This window comes from Tetranychus urticae, chromosome 1, assembly GCF_039701765.1.
Source record: "Tetranychus urticae isolate SD_2017Ah chromosome 1, NJAU_TeUrti_SD_1.0, whole genome shotgun sequence".
In the NCBI taxonomy this organism is placed as follows: Eukaryota; Metazoa; Arthropoda; class Arachnida; order Trombidiformes; family Tetranychidae; genus Tetranychus; species Tetranychus urticae.
In genome coordinates this window covers 3184335-3198561 of record NC_142958.1, presented here as the reverse complement: position 1 = coordinate 3198561, position 14227 = coordinate 3184335, and the positions used below count along the sequence as shown (strand labels likewise).

Genomic DNA, 14227 nt, shown 5'->3' with positions numbered 1-14227 from the left:
CACCTTTTAACCCATCAGACATAACTGTCTGGATATTTGAACAACTCGGTTGCTTTATTGTGTCAGTTGAATCAACAAAAGTTAATTGATATCAATTAGTTGCTGTTCATTACAATTTGCAAGTTTAAACAAAATGATTCTCTGTTGGATACAAGATCAGACTTTTTCACACTAGACGTGGATAGACTGGGTTTGGATGAACCATTTTTAACAGCTTTAATGATCATTTGAACAACCAATTTGATTTAATTTCAATTGGAAATCGTTTTAATTTTAGTCAGAATTCAATTTGATTTTATTTAAAGGTATATTGTGATGATCCGAGTAAGATTATAACGTTTATTCGGTTCAATATTGAGCTTGAATCAACTAACCTCTTCTTTGTCAAGCTCTGCATTAATACATTTTGATCTTGGAAGGGATTTTCGAAGAGATAACAATTGAACATGTTCGTGTGGAATTAAACCTAAATTATATTCACGAATGTGGAAGCTTTAGATAATTAACAGTTAATCAATGGTCATTTATGTGGCCAATTCTTGTTTAACATTTCTTTTTCCTTGCAATATGTTCCTAGCTTGAGGTGATCAAGTAGAGACTTGGATAAACTTTTGGTAAACCTAACAAGGTTTAGGTTCACATTTTATCGTAATCAACTGTTTTCCTTTTTATTGAAAAAATAATTTGATCAATAAATACTGAATCTACTGATATTTAAATCATGAGTTGCAAAGCTGGAAAATTTGAATCAATTTCAATACAATCAGAACAAATTAGATAAACTCAAAGCGATTGAACACTTTATATTTGAAGAGCATAAAATTTACATCGATCGAGCTTGAGACAGTAATTCAAATCGAACATCATTTCCAACATTTTTGGCATCAAATCTTTCACTCGATTGCTCAGCACTTTACTCATCATATTTTCACAGCTATGCACTGAATTGTCGAAATCCAAAAATTCTCCAGGAAAATGCATACTAAACATATCCAAAGTAATGGACAATGTAATAGTTTTTAATCGAGTATCGAACTAAATTCACTGCTTAACCATTTTGGATTAAAAGTGCGAATTTATATTCGAACTCGATTATTCCATCGGGTTCCTCATCATGTGCCACTTTGGATGCGATTCCCAGTTCGAAATATGATTCAATTATTTTGCTCATTATTTTGGCGAAGAAAATAATTTCAAAAGCGAAACTCGATTGGTCACAAGTGTAATCAAATTGATGTCTCGAGTTGATTTGATTGCAATAAATTTACTTAATCCAATTCATGGAAAGCATTTATTACAAGTAAATGTCAAACATCTCAAGAAGTCGATTCCCCAAGTTTAATGATAATTATTTGAAATGAATCAACGTGTCAATCAATTCATTTATCATCAGCAACATTATTAATGGAATCAATAATATTGAACAACCACAAATAGTAAATGTAATAAATGAACAAAAAAAAGTAAAATTTCCATCCCAATCATCATTTAGCAAATATTTTAATATCTTTTTCCTTCTCTCACCATAAACTATTAAAAGACTAATCAATACACAAATGATGATAGACTATTAAAGGAAACCATTAAACCATTAATACACTTTAAACTGTAAAACAAATCAACATTCACATTTAATTCAATTTAAAACAATCACTTTGACCAACTGGGATAACTGAATAACAATGAAAAATAGCAAGTTAATTGTGATAAAGGAAGAAACGAAATTGCTTCAAGCTAAAAACACTTTCAGCCAATAATGTAGTTATCATATTTGTCTCACAATTAACTTGTTAAAATTGAATTGAAGTGAGTTACAGAACCAGAAACTTAAACATTTATTTTGTTCATTTTGCCTTACAATTATTTTTACTCTGATTTAGTGATGAAGAAAAGGTTGAGTGAAGCAGATTAATTAAATTGTTTCATTCCCTGAATACTCAATTCTCATTAAGATCACTGAGTAACATTGAAAATTTCAATTGTTGGATTGACATTTGAAGGAAAAAGAGAAAGCAACATTTTCTCCTTTCACCATTTTTCCATCAACGTTAACCTAAAAGGTTTTGCTTTTCTCACCGTCAACAGTGATTATGATTGATATTCTGGAGGAATGAACATGATTAACATGAAAATATTATTGATAATATTACAAAGTATTTATCGAAAATAATATATATTAAAGGCCTAATTATGTGAGCAAGAAGAAGAAGAAATTCCCATGAAAAAAACAAGATTCTTTTTTGGTTCGTTCTTAATAAGTTTACAGGGATGTTTAGGTAATAATATGATAGAAATATTCAAGGATAACTTTATCATCATCATTATCATCATCAATAAGGAGAAGAGGAAAATAATCACGTTGAAGAAAAGGAATGAAAAGGTGACTAAAGATGATCATCATGATCATGATGGATATTAGTGAATCCCAATTTTTCCACTTTTTCTTCTCTCGTTTTGTTTTCATAACTTGGGCGTTCAATTGAGCAAAACAAGTAATCGATGGAAACTCTTTTTTTTATATCAGCTTCTTATTTTTTCATCTTGATAAACATCAACCTTTTTGTCTTCATTAAAGGTTAACTTGATTCATTAAATGTTGAGCTTTCATTAATCATTTTTTTGGGCTCTATTTGCGCTTTTCAATTCAACCATTGTTTTGATAAACTTTTCATGTGAAGTTCAATATTGGATAAAGATGATGATCAATATAAATGTTCAACTTGAATTGGTCAAGTTGGTGAAGATTATTTTGATTTATGAACTTTGCAATTTTGGTGTTTTTCTTGGTTGAAAATTTCATGTTATTTGGGTTTATCTGGTCAACTTTGGGAAAATATTTTTTGTCATTTTAATTGATTTCTTGAGGTGACCATAGAGATTGAGAGATTGCTAGTTTCAAGATTGAGTTTTGTTGAGTCTTGTGAGAATCTCGAGTTTCTCTATTCATATGTTAATATTATTTATATTGGTACATGAAATGGATAAATTTGAATTGAAAGCAACTTGAAGTGAAGTGAATCCAAGTATAAAAGATGAACTTGAAGGTGAAACCATTTGGTCATTTCTAGGATTGACGCCATTCTAATAAACAATTTTACTCGATTAAAGTCAAATTGAATTGAAACGGGCTACTCAAGTGTCTTTGGTTGAGGAGTTACAAAAGTTGAAAAATTGAATCAAACAGCAACTGAAGCTGTTATGAAATTTTGATATTTTGGTTCATCAAAACAGTCAAATTGTCGAAGATCAAAAAGGTATTAAAAATTAATCGCTCATAGAAAAGACAAAGTCCAAGTCATTGTTGTCAATCTTGACCAAACATCTTGAACGATTGCAAGTTAAACGGCAAATCCGACTGAAAGTCTTTAAGAAGATGTAATACTTTTTTGTAATAATGACCGATCGCTTTATAATACCTTTCATAACATTAATTGCGAACTTAAGTTTCTTGTCCAAAAGACGTGAAACCACGAACAACTTAAAGTGTAATCTTATTTGATAACTTGATTCCTTTTAATATCCTTGTTAAAAGTGTTATTTTTACATTTCAATTGTTACGATTTCTTGGAGATCCTTTAAGATGTGACATTGTTGAGTAAAGTTTATCTGACTTTTAATAACTTTTACTTACAGTCAATTCACATTAAAAAGATTCAAATTCATAAAGAAATAAATAAATCTGTTTCCTTTTGTCACTTTGAGAAGATGTGACAAAGGCCTTTCCTCAAAACGGTAAATAAAAGGTTGACATTTAACCATAATTTAATTATTTTGTTCAACAATTGACAGATTCTCTTGATATCATTGTTAATGTTTACACACATTTTTTTGAAGCAACATTTGAAATGCTTCAAAAGTCATAATTACCAAATGTTGCCAAAAAATCTGTAAACATTAAATTTCCAATTGACTGAGCAAAGAAAGGAAAAGAAAGAACTCTTTAATAATCTGAATCTTGACCATTCTGTCCATTGTGATGGATCAAAACTAGTTCATCTTTCAATATTTATTTCTATTCATTGACAAGAGTAGATTGGGTTTTTTTTGGATATTTTTATCATTTTTGCATAAAGTCTCTTTTCGTTTTGAATTACTTCGATTCAAATAGTTCTGCACCTGAAACATTAGATGGACAATTTCAGGTACTCAACTGTAACCGGGATCAGCTCATGGTTCAAGATTTGAAACATTATTGGGTTTGCATTATTATTGTGACAACAAATCGATATCAACTTTATCAACCATGATGATGATCAAAAGTGATTTTATCCAAATGAAGTTTCATCTTACTCGAGTAATATGATTGAACCATTAATGCATGTTTCAAACGATTCCGCGCAGTATTTCAATGAATCAATGCTTTTCTTTGATTTAATGACAAGTGACCTGAAACCCAACAAATGAAGAAGTAAAAGAGTTTTCCATTTTCGCCATTTCCTTACGCATCAAATGAATTACAAACTGGAGTTAAGATGAAATTTGACCTTAAACTTGATTAGCAAACAAAAAGGTAATTGTATAAGTTGATGAAAAGGTAAAATTGAAGTTTAATAATCAACTTGATGCATGTGCTGTAACTGATAACAAAGAAACTGAGACAAAGTAAAGGAACAGTGCAAGGTGAAAGGTGAAAGGGTAAATAGGAAAAGGTAAGAAAATTTAATAATAATGGAGCAAAAGAAGAGTGAAACAGGTAAACAAAAGTTGATGGATTAAAGTGTTGAAAATGAGGTAAAAAAAGGAAAGGATAAACAATCTGTATTTGCTCATTTCGATGGATAACAAAAGCGCAATCGAACCAAACATTGTTTCATTTTTTTCCCTGTTCGGCTGTTGAATAATCAAATATTTGACGAGTCAAGATGAGACACAAGATGGTACAGATGAATGAGTAAAGAGTGAAACAAGGTTGGAATAGGGAAAAAAGGTGAAGAAAAAGAAGAGTAAAGGTAATAAGAAAAAAGGTATAAATAATGATGAGAATCACTGGGAGTGATTATTGGGAGTGAAAAAACATTATCAAAGTGATAACGAAATTTTTGTTGTAAACATTTTATGGCTTTTCTTTATCAAATAAACACACACCTGAAGCAAGCAGGGCCACTTTTATTATTAATATTATCATTAGAAAACATTATCATTGAATAACATTGAAGATATTTAAATATTTCCCTGAAAACGAATTTAGAGAAATTCATTTTTCTGAAGAAAAGAGAAAATTTCTTTTTCCATTTTTACCTTTACACTGAATAATTACTTGAGGACATTGTTATTCTTTGCCCATCATCAATTAATCATTCATCATGTTTTTTTTCTCAGGTTCATTATTCGATTTTACCTGAGCATTTTGTTAACCACAATTGAAAGATTCTTTTTCTCGTTTAGTCTGAACTGTTTTTTTCCTTTTACCTTTTTTCATGCTTTACGAACAGGAAAAACGATAAGATGAGTGAAACAAAAGATGCTTCATCTTCATCATGGAATCCAGGGAAAAGGGAAAAACATTAAAAATCTTTTTCTTTCCATCTTCTGTTCACCTCTTCCTTTCCATGGATTAACAACAATTTTGTCACACTCCAGGTACCATTCTTGTGATAACTTATCTTCATCTCTTGTTATTAGACAGAAGAGTTCAGGGAATGATAATGATTGAAGTAACTGAGAATTGAAGACAAAAGCAACTTTCAACTTGAATTTCAACAAATGACCCTAATCTTTATTTATCTCAAGTTCTGATCAAATCTGATCTTTACTTTTTCTTCTTCCTTTTACTTTTCACTTTTGTCCAAAATTTTGAACGACGAAAAAAAATGTGAATAAAAAAAAGTTTCAACAATTTTCGCCATTCTTTAATTTTTAACTATTTCCAGAATCTTTATTGATTCACATTTTTTTTCATCCTTCAATAACCACTTTCATTGAAAAAAGGAAAAGTTGAAACTTTGTTTAACTTTGCCAATAGACACAAACTTATCGTGATAATGGCTCTTCAACTTGCGATTATTTTGTCCTTTGCTTCATCAAAATATTACTTGCCCATTGAGATGGCAACATTAATGGGAAAAATGTTGACTTTGCTAAACTTGGTTCTCAAATTATAAAAGCATCATGATTCATGGAAAACTTGTAACTTCATCAAATTGCGAATTTATTCTTTATTCCAACGACTAAATGCATTAACTTTTTATCATCACTTAATTTGGTATCTTTATGAAATATGAATAATTCCAGAAAATATATTGAATAGTCGAAGGAAAGAAAATTGAAAATCTAAATCTTCTTTTGTTTATAAATTAACAATTTTCTGATTCGAAGGAAATTCCTGTTTAATTTGCACAAAGTTAAGATGTAAAAGAATTGGCACTTTTCTCTGTTCATCATGTTGTGTGAATTCTGTTTTCTGTTTCATTTCAAGGAAACCCATTTCATCTAATGACAAGAATGAAAATAATCTTGCATTTTTGGTATTATAAAGCATAATGATGATGCTCAATTCAGCAATTATTTTTGATGATAAACATTGTATAAACTTGAGAATAAACTAAATTCTTAACTTTTTTCTTCCTTCAAATTCTTTTTCTTACCTTTTTCCATTCAAAAGGTATTTCAAGAGGTGAATATAAAGCATGAAATTGCTCCTTTAATTAGAAAGATTTTCTTGAATGATCAAAGCACAAGATAATTTAAGATAATGGATTAAATTGAAGGTGAAAAAGGAATGGAAAGAAATGATGAAATGGATAATGATTTTTGAGCAACTTCTCAATTCTCAGTTGATTCATTTCAGGCGAGTTGAACAAACACCAGTTAATTGTGATAATTAGACGAAACTGTAATGACAAAACTAGTTCAAGTGTTAAGCAAGTTTAGAATGCTAAAAAAAGGGTAAAAAATTAAAATGAACATTTTCTTTCAGCTTTTGTGTAAAACAATTTACTGAATAATTAATAACATCATCATCATGAACCAAGTTTTAATCATTAGCTGTAAATGATAAATTCTGGTCTAATCTGTTTACTCTTGGTTTGATGTTTTGGCTTTTCTGGTTTCCCAATTGGTGAACCTTGATTAACATACAATTTATCTGTTGCAATTGTTGGATCGATATTTCAGATTGTTTCAGTTGTTACCTGGCTCAGGTGGTGTACCTTTGAATGGGTGAAAATAAGATGAACAAGAGGAGAGACGAAAGAGGAAAGGCAAAAAGACAACTTAACATGATTCACAAGGGAAATATAAATACATTTAGTAGCAAGGTTTTACATTACATTGACACAAATAGACAGGTAAACTTGACTGATTCCATGTTGTTCAAGATGCTCAATTTATTCACTTTCATCTTCCTCTCTCTCTCTCAACCTTTTCCTTTATCTTCATCCTTGCATATTCATCTTGCCATCATCATTATCATTACATTTGTTTACAGTTTACAAAAGTTGTTCAATTGAATTGAAAAAAGAGTGAAAACCTTTTTTTACTCTTTTCATCAATATTTTCATTTGCATTTCACTTTTTTGGTTAATTCAGTTTCAATTGATTCAACAGTCGATTCTCAAGAGTTTTTTACTTTCAGAACAATTTCTTTTCATCATTTCCATTTTTTCATATTTTTTTGCTTCGATTTTGTTTTTGTTTTTTTTTCAGCGAAGTTAAACTTTCAATTTGACGGTTTGAATGATTCAATCGCATTATATTGGTAATTATTGCCTATTAGCCGGCTTGCGTTATTGAGGTTCAATTACCTTGGATTAATGACTAATTTGTTTCCATGTAAACTGCTTTCACCAAGTGTTCAACTTAAGATGCTTTGATAATTGGATATGAATTTAGTTGAATGGTTAAATTGAATGAAAATAATTTTGGTTTGAAATGACTTTTAAATGAGTTTGAGTCGAGTTTAGTTTTGTAGTTAAGTTGTCTTGCCAATGAGTCTGTTTTTTATTGCATTATTGTATCATCTTATCACATTATACTTATATCAATTTATGAGCTTTTAACGGCTGGGATTTGTAACAAGTTGAAAGTAAATATCAAAATTTATTTAAAGTCGCAGTTTGAAAGAGCATCACTTTGCATTAAGAAAGTGACTTAAGATCAGTTATCACACAGGTTATGCTTGCGATGAATAGTTTATGTGATTTTAATAATTTCACTTGCTTCCCATTTATGCTCATTTCAAATCAAATGATGTTTATTTACTGTTAGTCTGGGAAAGCTTCAAGCAAATGCAATGTTTCAATTTAACCATTTTAATGGTTATTGATGAGCAAACCTGATATCTTTGTAAAATTCAATTTACTTTTCTGAATTATCTGATTCTACTTTGCATGAATCTGATTCTTTTCAATAACATTAGTCAGTGATTTAAAAGGTAGAAACTTTCAAAGTGAACAAAAAGTTACTTCTTAGTGCAAAGTTAACACGAGTCTGTTTCATAGTTGAACTTCAAGAATTTGAGCAGAAATTTTGATTAATAATTTTCGAGGAAAGAAAATTTTCTCAAAACTTTGCAAGAAAAATGTTGACCAAAAGTAAACCAATTGAAGCGTGCTTTTCCTTTCAACTGACTATTCATTTTACCTGTCGCCTTTCAGTTGAAGTTTTACTCGCTCAATATCCCATGTTTCATCAAGTTAAAGCTCAAGTGGCTATAATAAGAAGGTTAATTTGTGAGAGAGGAATGAAAATTTCATTCCATTAAACATTGTTTAGAATTGAATTGAATTGTTGACCAGATAAAGAGTGAACCGAAAAGAGCATTAAGTTAATCAAGTTAAAAACAATTGTGTGTCCACCTATTCACTTGATGATAAATAAATGTATATTAGCTTTAGATTAAACGACCGTTGATGGTTGAACAACGATCAACAGCAAAAACAGGAAAAAATAAGAACAACAGAAAAGAAGAAGAAGAAGAGAAAACATTTTACCTGAAAAGAGTCAACTTGAAAATCGAAAAATCGATTGGCCAAGTGTAAGGTAAAGAAAGATGATGATGATAAAAAAAAGGTAAATAAGATGAGAAGAAGAGACAAAAATCCTTGAAGCAAAACGAAACGTGAAATCAATGAGAGTTGGAACCAGGTGAAGAGTGAATGATAAGAAAATGAAAAAAAGACAATCATGATCATCATCATAAACAACATTACTGATGATGATGATGAAAACCATAATAATGTCCACAAACAGCGAAAGTAAAGAAAAGTTCATTTTATAAACTCAGCTTTATAAACTGGTTACATGATTCGGGTTGAACCGACTTACCATTTCTCTCAAACGGACCAACAATTACATTAATCAAATGATTTACTTGATCACCATTTGCACCGAGAAACACCATTTCGAAGCCCACCAAACTTACCTCAACTCCAACCCTTCAGCAAACACTAACAATGATCAGTTTAAAGACATTTTCTGTTTCTTCCTCGTTCCAATGAATAATTCAACTTTGAGTTTACCTTTTATACCAAGACTTCATGATAGACGAAGCTATTTTTATGCTGTTTCAAAATTTTCATTTCATTTCCATGGAAATAAATGACGAGTTCAATTATAGTTAGGCTTTTATTCAACTTTCATTGTTGACTTAGAAGCTAATTTTCATTATCATTGTGAGCTTATAATTATTTTTCATTTGCTTTGATTCTCGAGATGTCAATCAATATCAATTGAGTTTAGATTAATTTATTTTTTCAACTTTTCCCTTTTCACTTGGTTTAATAATGAAATATTGAACCACTTTTTTGCTTGTTTACATTTTAATTTTGCTCTTTTTTTCACATTTCACTTCAATTCGTTATTAAAAAAATTTCAATTGTCAAACTTGAGATGGTTTTATGGAGGAATTTTTATGAGGAAAAATGTTTATAACCAGTTATCATTAGACTTTACTGGGAGTTTTTCCTTGGAGTTTTGTTGTTTTCCTCTTCGTTTATTGATTCATTAAATTCAAGTAATTTAACTCTTATTCAGTCGCTCTTTTTTTGTTTACTCAATAAATTATAGTCAATTGTTAATCATGAATGTTGATTGATGGATAAACAAGAAAGAGATAAATTCTGGTTTATTTGCTTATCACGTTTAAGGATGAAAATTGAATCATCCGAGTTGAGCCTTTACGAGAATTGGTAAAGACAAGATAATCCAATGGAAATTGATCTTTAATGAGAAATGGTAAGCGCATAAATCTTGCAACTCATTAGTGGAATGAAGCAATTTTTTGGAAAACAAAACAATTCTGAAAATTTCATCAGATTATCGGAATGCAAATCTGAAAAAAAAAGATTGGAAAAAGTGTTCATTAAAGTCGAATGTAAAGGTACAAAAGATTCGTTCGGTTCAATCTTCTTGTTTATCTTGATCACTGATTCGATTCCCACTCAAACATGGGTTTATTGCTTGAAATTTGCATCAATTTCACCTGTAAATCTTCTCGCATCAGCAAGTTGCCTCATCTGCTGCCAATGTTTTCTTGAGCTAAATTTAGCTGATTGTTGTACTTTTGCTCCTTAATCAGGTAAAACTTGGACTTGTCTAATCTTTTATTTATAAACTTTCTCTTTTGACCAGTCTAACACTACCTTATCCTAATTGTATTTATAAATCAACGCCAGGTAATTGCAACTTGTGCACTTAAATATTCATCATTTGAAATCATTTTGTGATGGTGAAGGAACAAAAGAATTGATTGAAAAGTTTTTTCCACCAACCTTCGTTTTCCATTGTAATATTGCCAGATAGTTCTTTCACTGGTCAGACCATTATTCATGATAAAATTGAGCAACATTCATTTCGCAATTGGATAAATGAACTCCAAAGATTTCGGATACTTTAGATAAACTTTGTGAATATTCAGTCAAAGTCTGTTCACACAGAAAAGTTGGGTTCTTAACTTAATGTCTTTGAAAGCAAACTATTAATACAAGTTGGTCTTGAAATTCAGTTATAAATTTAGTTGGTCAATACATTTTCAGTCTCAAGAGATGGCGATTCAAATCGCTAAAGGGAAGTCGCACAAGGCAATTGGCCATAGTAATTTGTAGGTTTCGTTTAACTCCATCAATGCAGTCAATAAACGAAAATACACTAATCATTACTTAAATACCGTTAAATACTGAGTGAAGAAACTCGATTATTATCGGAAAAATCGAAAATGAAATTTATGCTGCGCAAAATTTCATCAAAAACCAAGGGTCCTTCCCCTCAAGTACCAAAATTGAATGGAATAAACTTGCAAAATTTTTTATTGGTATCGACGCTAAATGGCCACAAAGTTTTAAATTTACAAAATTGCCATTTTTCAATTCATTTCTAATTACTTTTGCATTATCAATGTGTAAACGATTTAACTGTGTCGAAAATATTCTGAATTTCTATTATTATGATTTTCAAAGAATTGGCTAAATTGGGCAGGTAAACAATGAAATATTCACATTTAAAGTCGTGAAATATTGAGCCGGACCCTTGTAATCCTCATTACTAAATCTATTCCCAAAAAAGAGTTGAGACCTTAACTCAAAAGACACAAAAAAGTGAAAAAAATGAGAGACCCTCCTTTAACTTTTCAACGGAATAAAAAAATATTGATGTTGGTTTTGCAACGTATCGACATCAATAGTCATCAGAAGTCATAACCTTGCATTCAAAGAAATATAGAATATTAATAGAATATAATACTAAAAGATAAAAGACTAGAAACTAGAACATGAAATCTTCCTTTTCTACTGAATACCTGAATTCCTGTTCGTGGACTCACAAAAAATTATAAGAAATGAATAGTTTTAATATTCACGAATTATTTAGGCTGAAATTGCGGACGGTAATCGGAATCATTAGAAAAGTTGATTAATGGAGAAAACATCTTAGAAGACGAATCGGCACTTGCATTCACTGGATTGATCAATCTTTTCGCCCTTAACGTTTGTGATTTATTCAAGGTCTCAAGATGATTTCAGTAGAAATAAACTTTGAAATCTTCTATTTCCAGTATCTATACAATATACAGCATAGAAAATAAAGTTTTACCATGTTCGTTTATAAAAATTAAATTACACACGGTGCTGATCAAACCTAGCAACAGAAGACAGTGAGTCATTGATTTACAATTGTAATTAAATGTCTCGGAGAAATTCATTAAATTGGTTTCTAACGAATATTCATCTATTGATTCATACGATTAGTTGAGTGTAAAAGACAATTCATCAAGTGATTAGGTATTCATTTATAAAATAGCAAACTGATTCCCTAATCAGAACAAAATTAACACCAAAGTGATGGAAAAATTTTACATTTGTGTCTTAGTTGTGACAATTGCTTTCATTGCATCAGTTGCTGCATATACGTTTAATTATACTTGTAATTTCTCTGGTAATGAGGCAGAAAATTTTATTGATGACAACTCCGCTGAATTGGTACATTTTGTGCTTCGAACCACAAGTGTAGAAGACAACTTGAAAATCTTTAAAAGTTTCATCGATAAATGTGTACAGATTGATGAAACCACACAGTCTTATGGTTTTCATTCCATAATGCAAAATAATCCATCTTTTTGTACAGTATCTGTTAACCCACTGACCATTCCGTGTCATATAACATCCGATTTGCCTGGTACGAACACAGAAGTTATGATAAATGATAAATTTCAAACTACATTAAAACGCCATATATGTGAATATATCAAGAAAGGAGGCTACGAGGATGCAAGAAGATTTCTACGGAGATGTTCCAAGTTGATACATGAAAACGGAATAGAAAGGACTAAGTTCAATGATCTAAATGTGCTGAATAAATTTGTCTTTGGGATCAATCCAGATGATGATGATATTCATGCATGATTATTTGCCGAAAAATCTATTCTACAGCACAGTTCAACTGACTTGTTGAAATCCGAGTAAAAGTATTATAATATTAACTAAAGCTGCGCATTATTCCATCATTTTCTGATCTGAAAAATTATTCCCGCGCCCATAGACTACATTTGCTGTTGTAGAGTAAAATTGCAATTAAAAATCAATCTTCAACGCGATAAATCAACATTATTTATGAAATTCATTTCAATTTGCAACATGAAAACTGATGCATCTTAACACTGTAGTTATTGCCAGAAAACATCATCTTTAAGTGTTCATTTTGTGATTGGAAAAGAACAAAAGAATTGATTGAAAAGTTTTTTCCACCAACCTTTCGTTTTCTATTGTAATATTGCCAGATAGTTCTTTCACTGGTCAGACCATTATTCATGATAAAATTGAGCAAATTCATTTCGCGATTGGATAAATGAACTCCAAAGATTTCGGATACTTTAGATAAACTTTGTGAATATTCAGTCAAAGTCTGTTCACTCAGAAAAGTTGGGTTCTTAACTTAATGTCTTTGAAAGCAAACTATTAATACAAGTTGGTCTTGAAATTCAGTTATAAATTTAGTTGGTCAATACATTTTCAGTCACAAGGGATGGCAGTTCAAATGGCTATTGAGAAGTGCAAGGCAATTGACCATTACTTTTTAGGTTTCATTAAAGTCCATCAATGCAATTAATAAACGAAAATGGACTTAATCATTACTTAAATACCGTTGTGTGCTGAGTGATTAAACCTGTGCTTCACTGTTCTGAAGTGCAGTTTGTTGAAGCTCTTGTGCAGAAGTGGGTTAAGAGATTCTGCGTTTTGAAGCAACTACTTGCGTCAAAACCATGCAAGCGTGCTTTACTGCTCTCAATAGATATTCTGAGATTTAGATCTGAGATTTAAAGTTGAAATCGAAGATAGTTTCAGCATTAAGCAAGAAAAAAATGACATTCTATTGATACAGAATTATTTTTCAAGTGAAATTTTTCTTTGTTGCTAAAGGCGAGTGGAAATAATGTTGACGATGATGATGTTGGGAATGATTTGCAAGAGCAATAAATGTATTGCTTATTTTTTATGCTTTAATGATAACGAAATAAATTTATGGCTTAGTTAACATTTTAATATAAATTGTGCCCGAACGAAATCAAATGAAATTCTCTTGTGTAACAGAAATTCCTCAATGTATTTCGAGAATAAGATTACATGAGCATTTCACTTGGTATCGAAAGAATCCTTAAGAGACTCAGTCAATCGCGTGGGCAAAAGCGATTCAGAAACTTGCAAACTCTTACACAAAGATTTGCAAATGACGCTCAGAATGGACCAACGAAAAGTTATGAACTAGAAAAACGTCACACTTTGAATTGCACCTTTTTTAT

General features: G+C 30.5%; 1 protein-coding gene across 2 annotated transcripts in view; it reads left to right on the top strand.

The window, feature by feature from the left end:
• LOC107367742 (uncharacterized) overlaps positions 1–14227 on the top strand; it is a 69489-nt gene that overhangs the window by 918 nt on the left and 54344 nt on the right. The window lies entirely within an intron of this gene.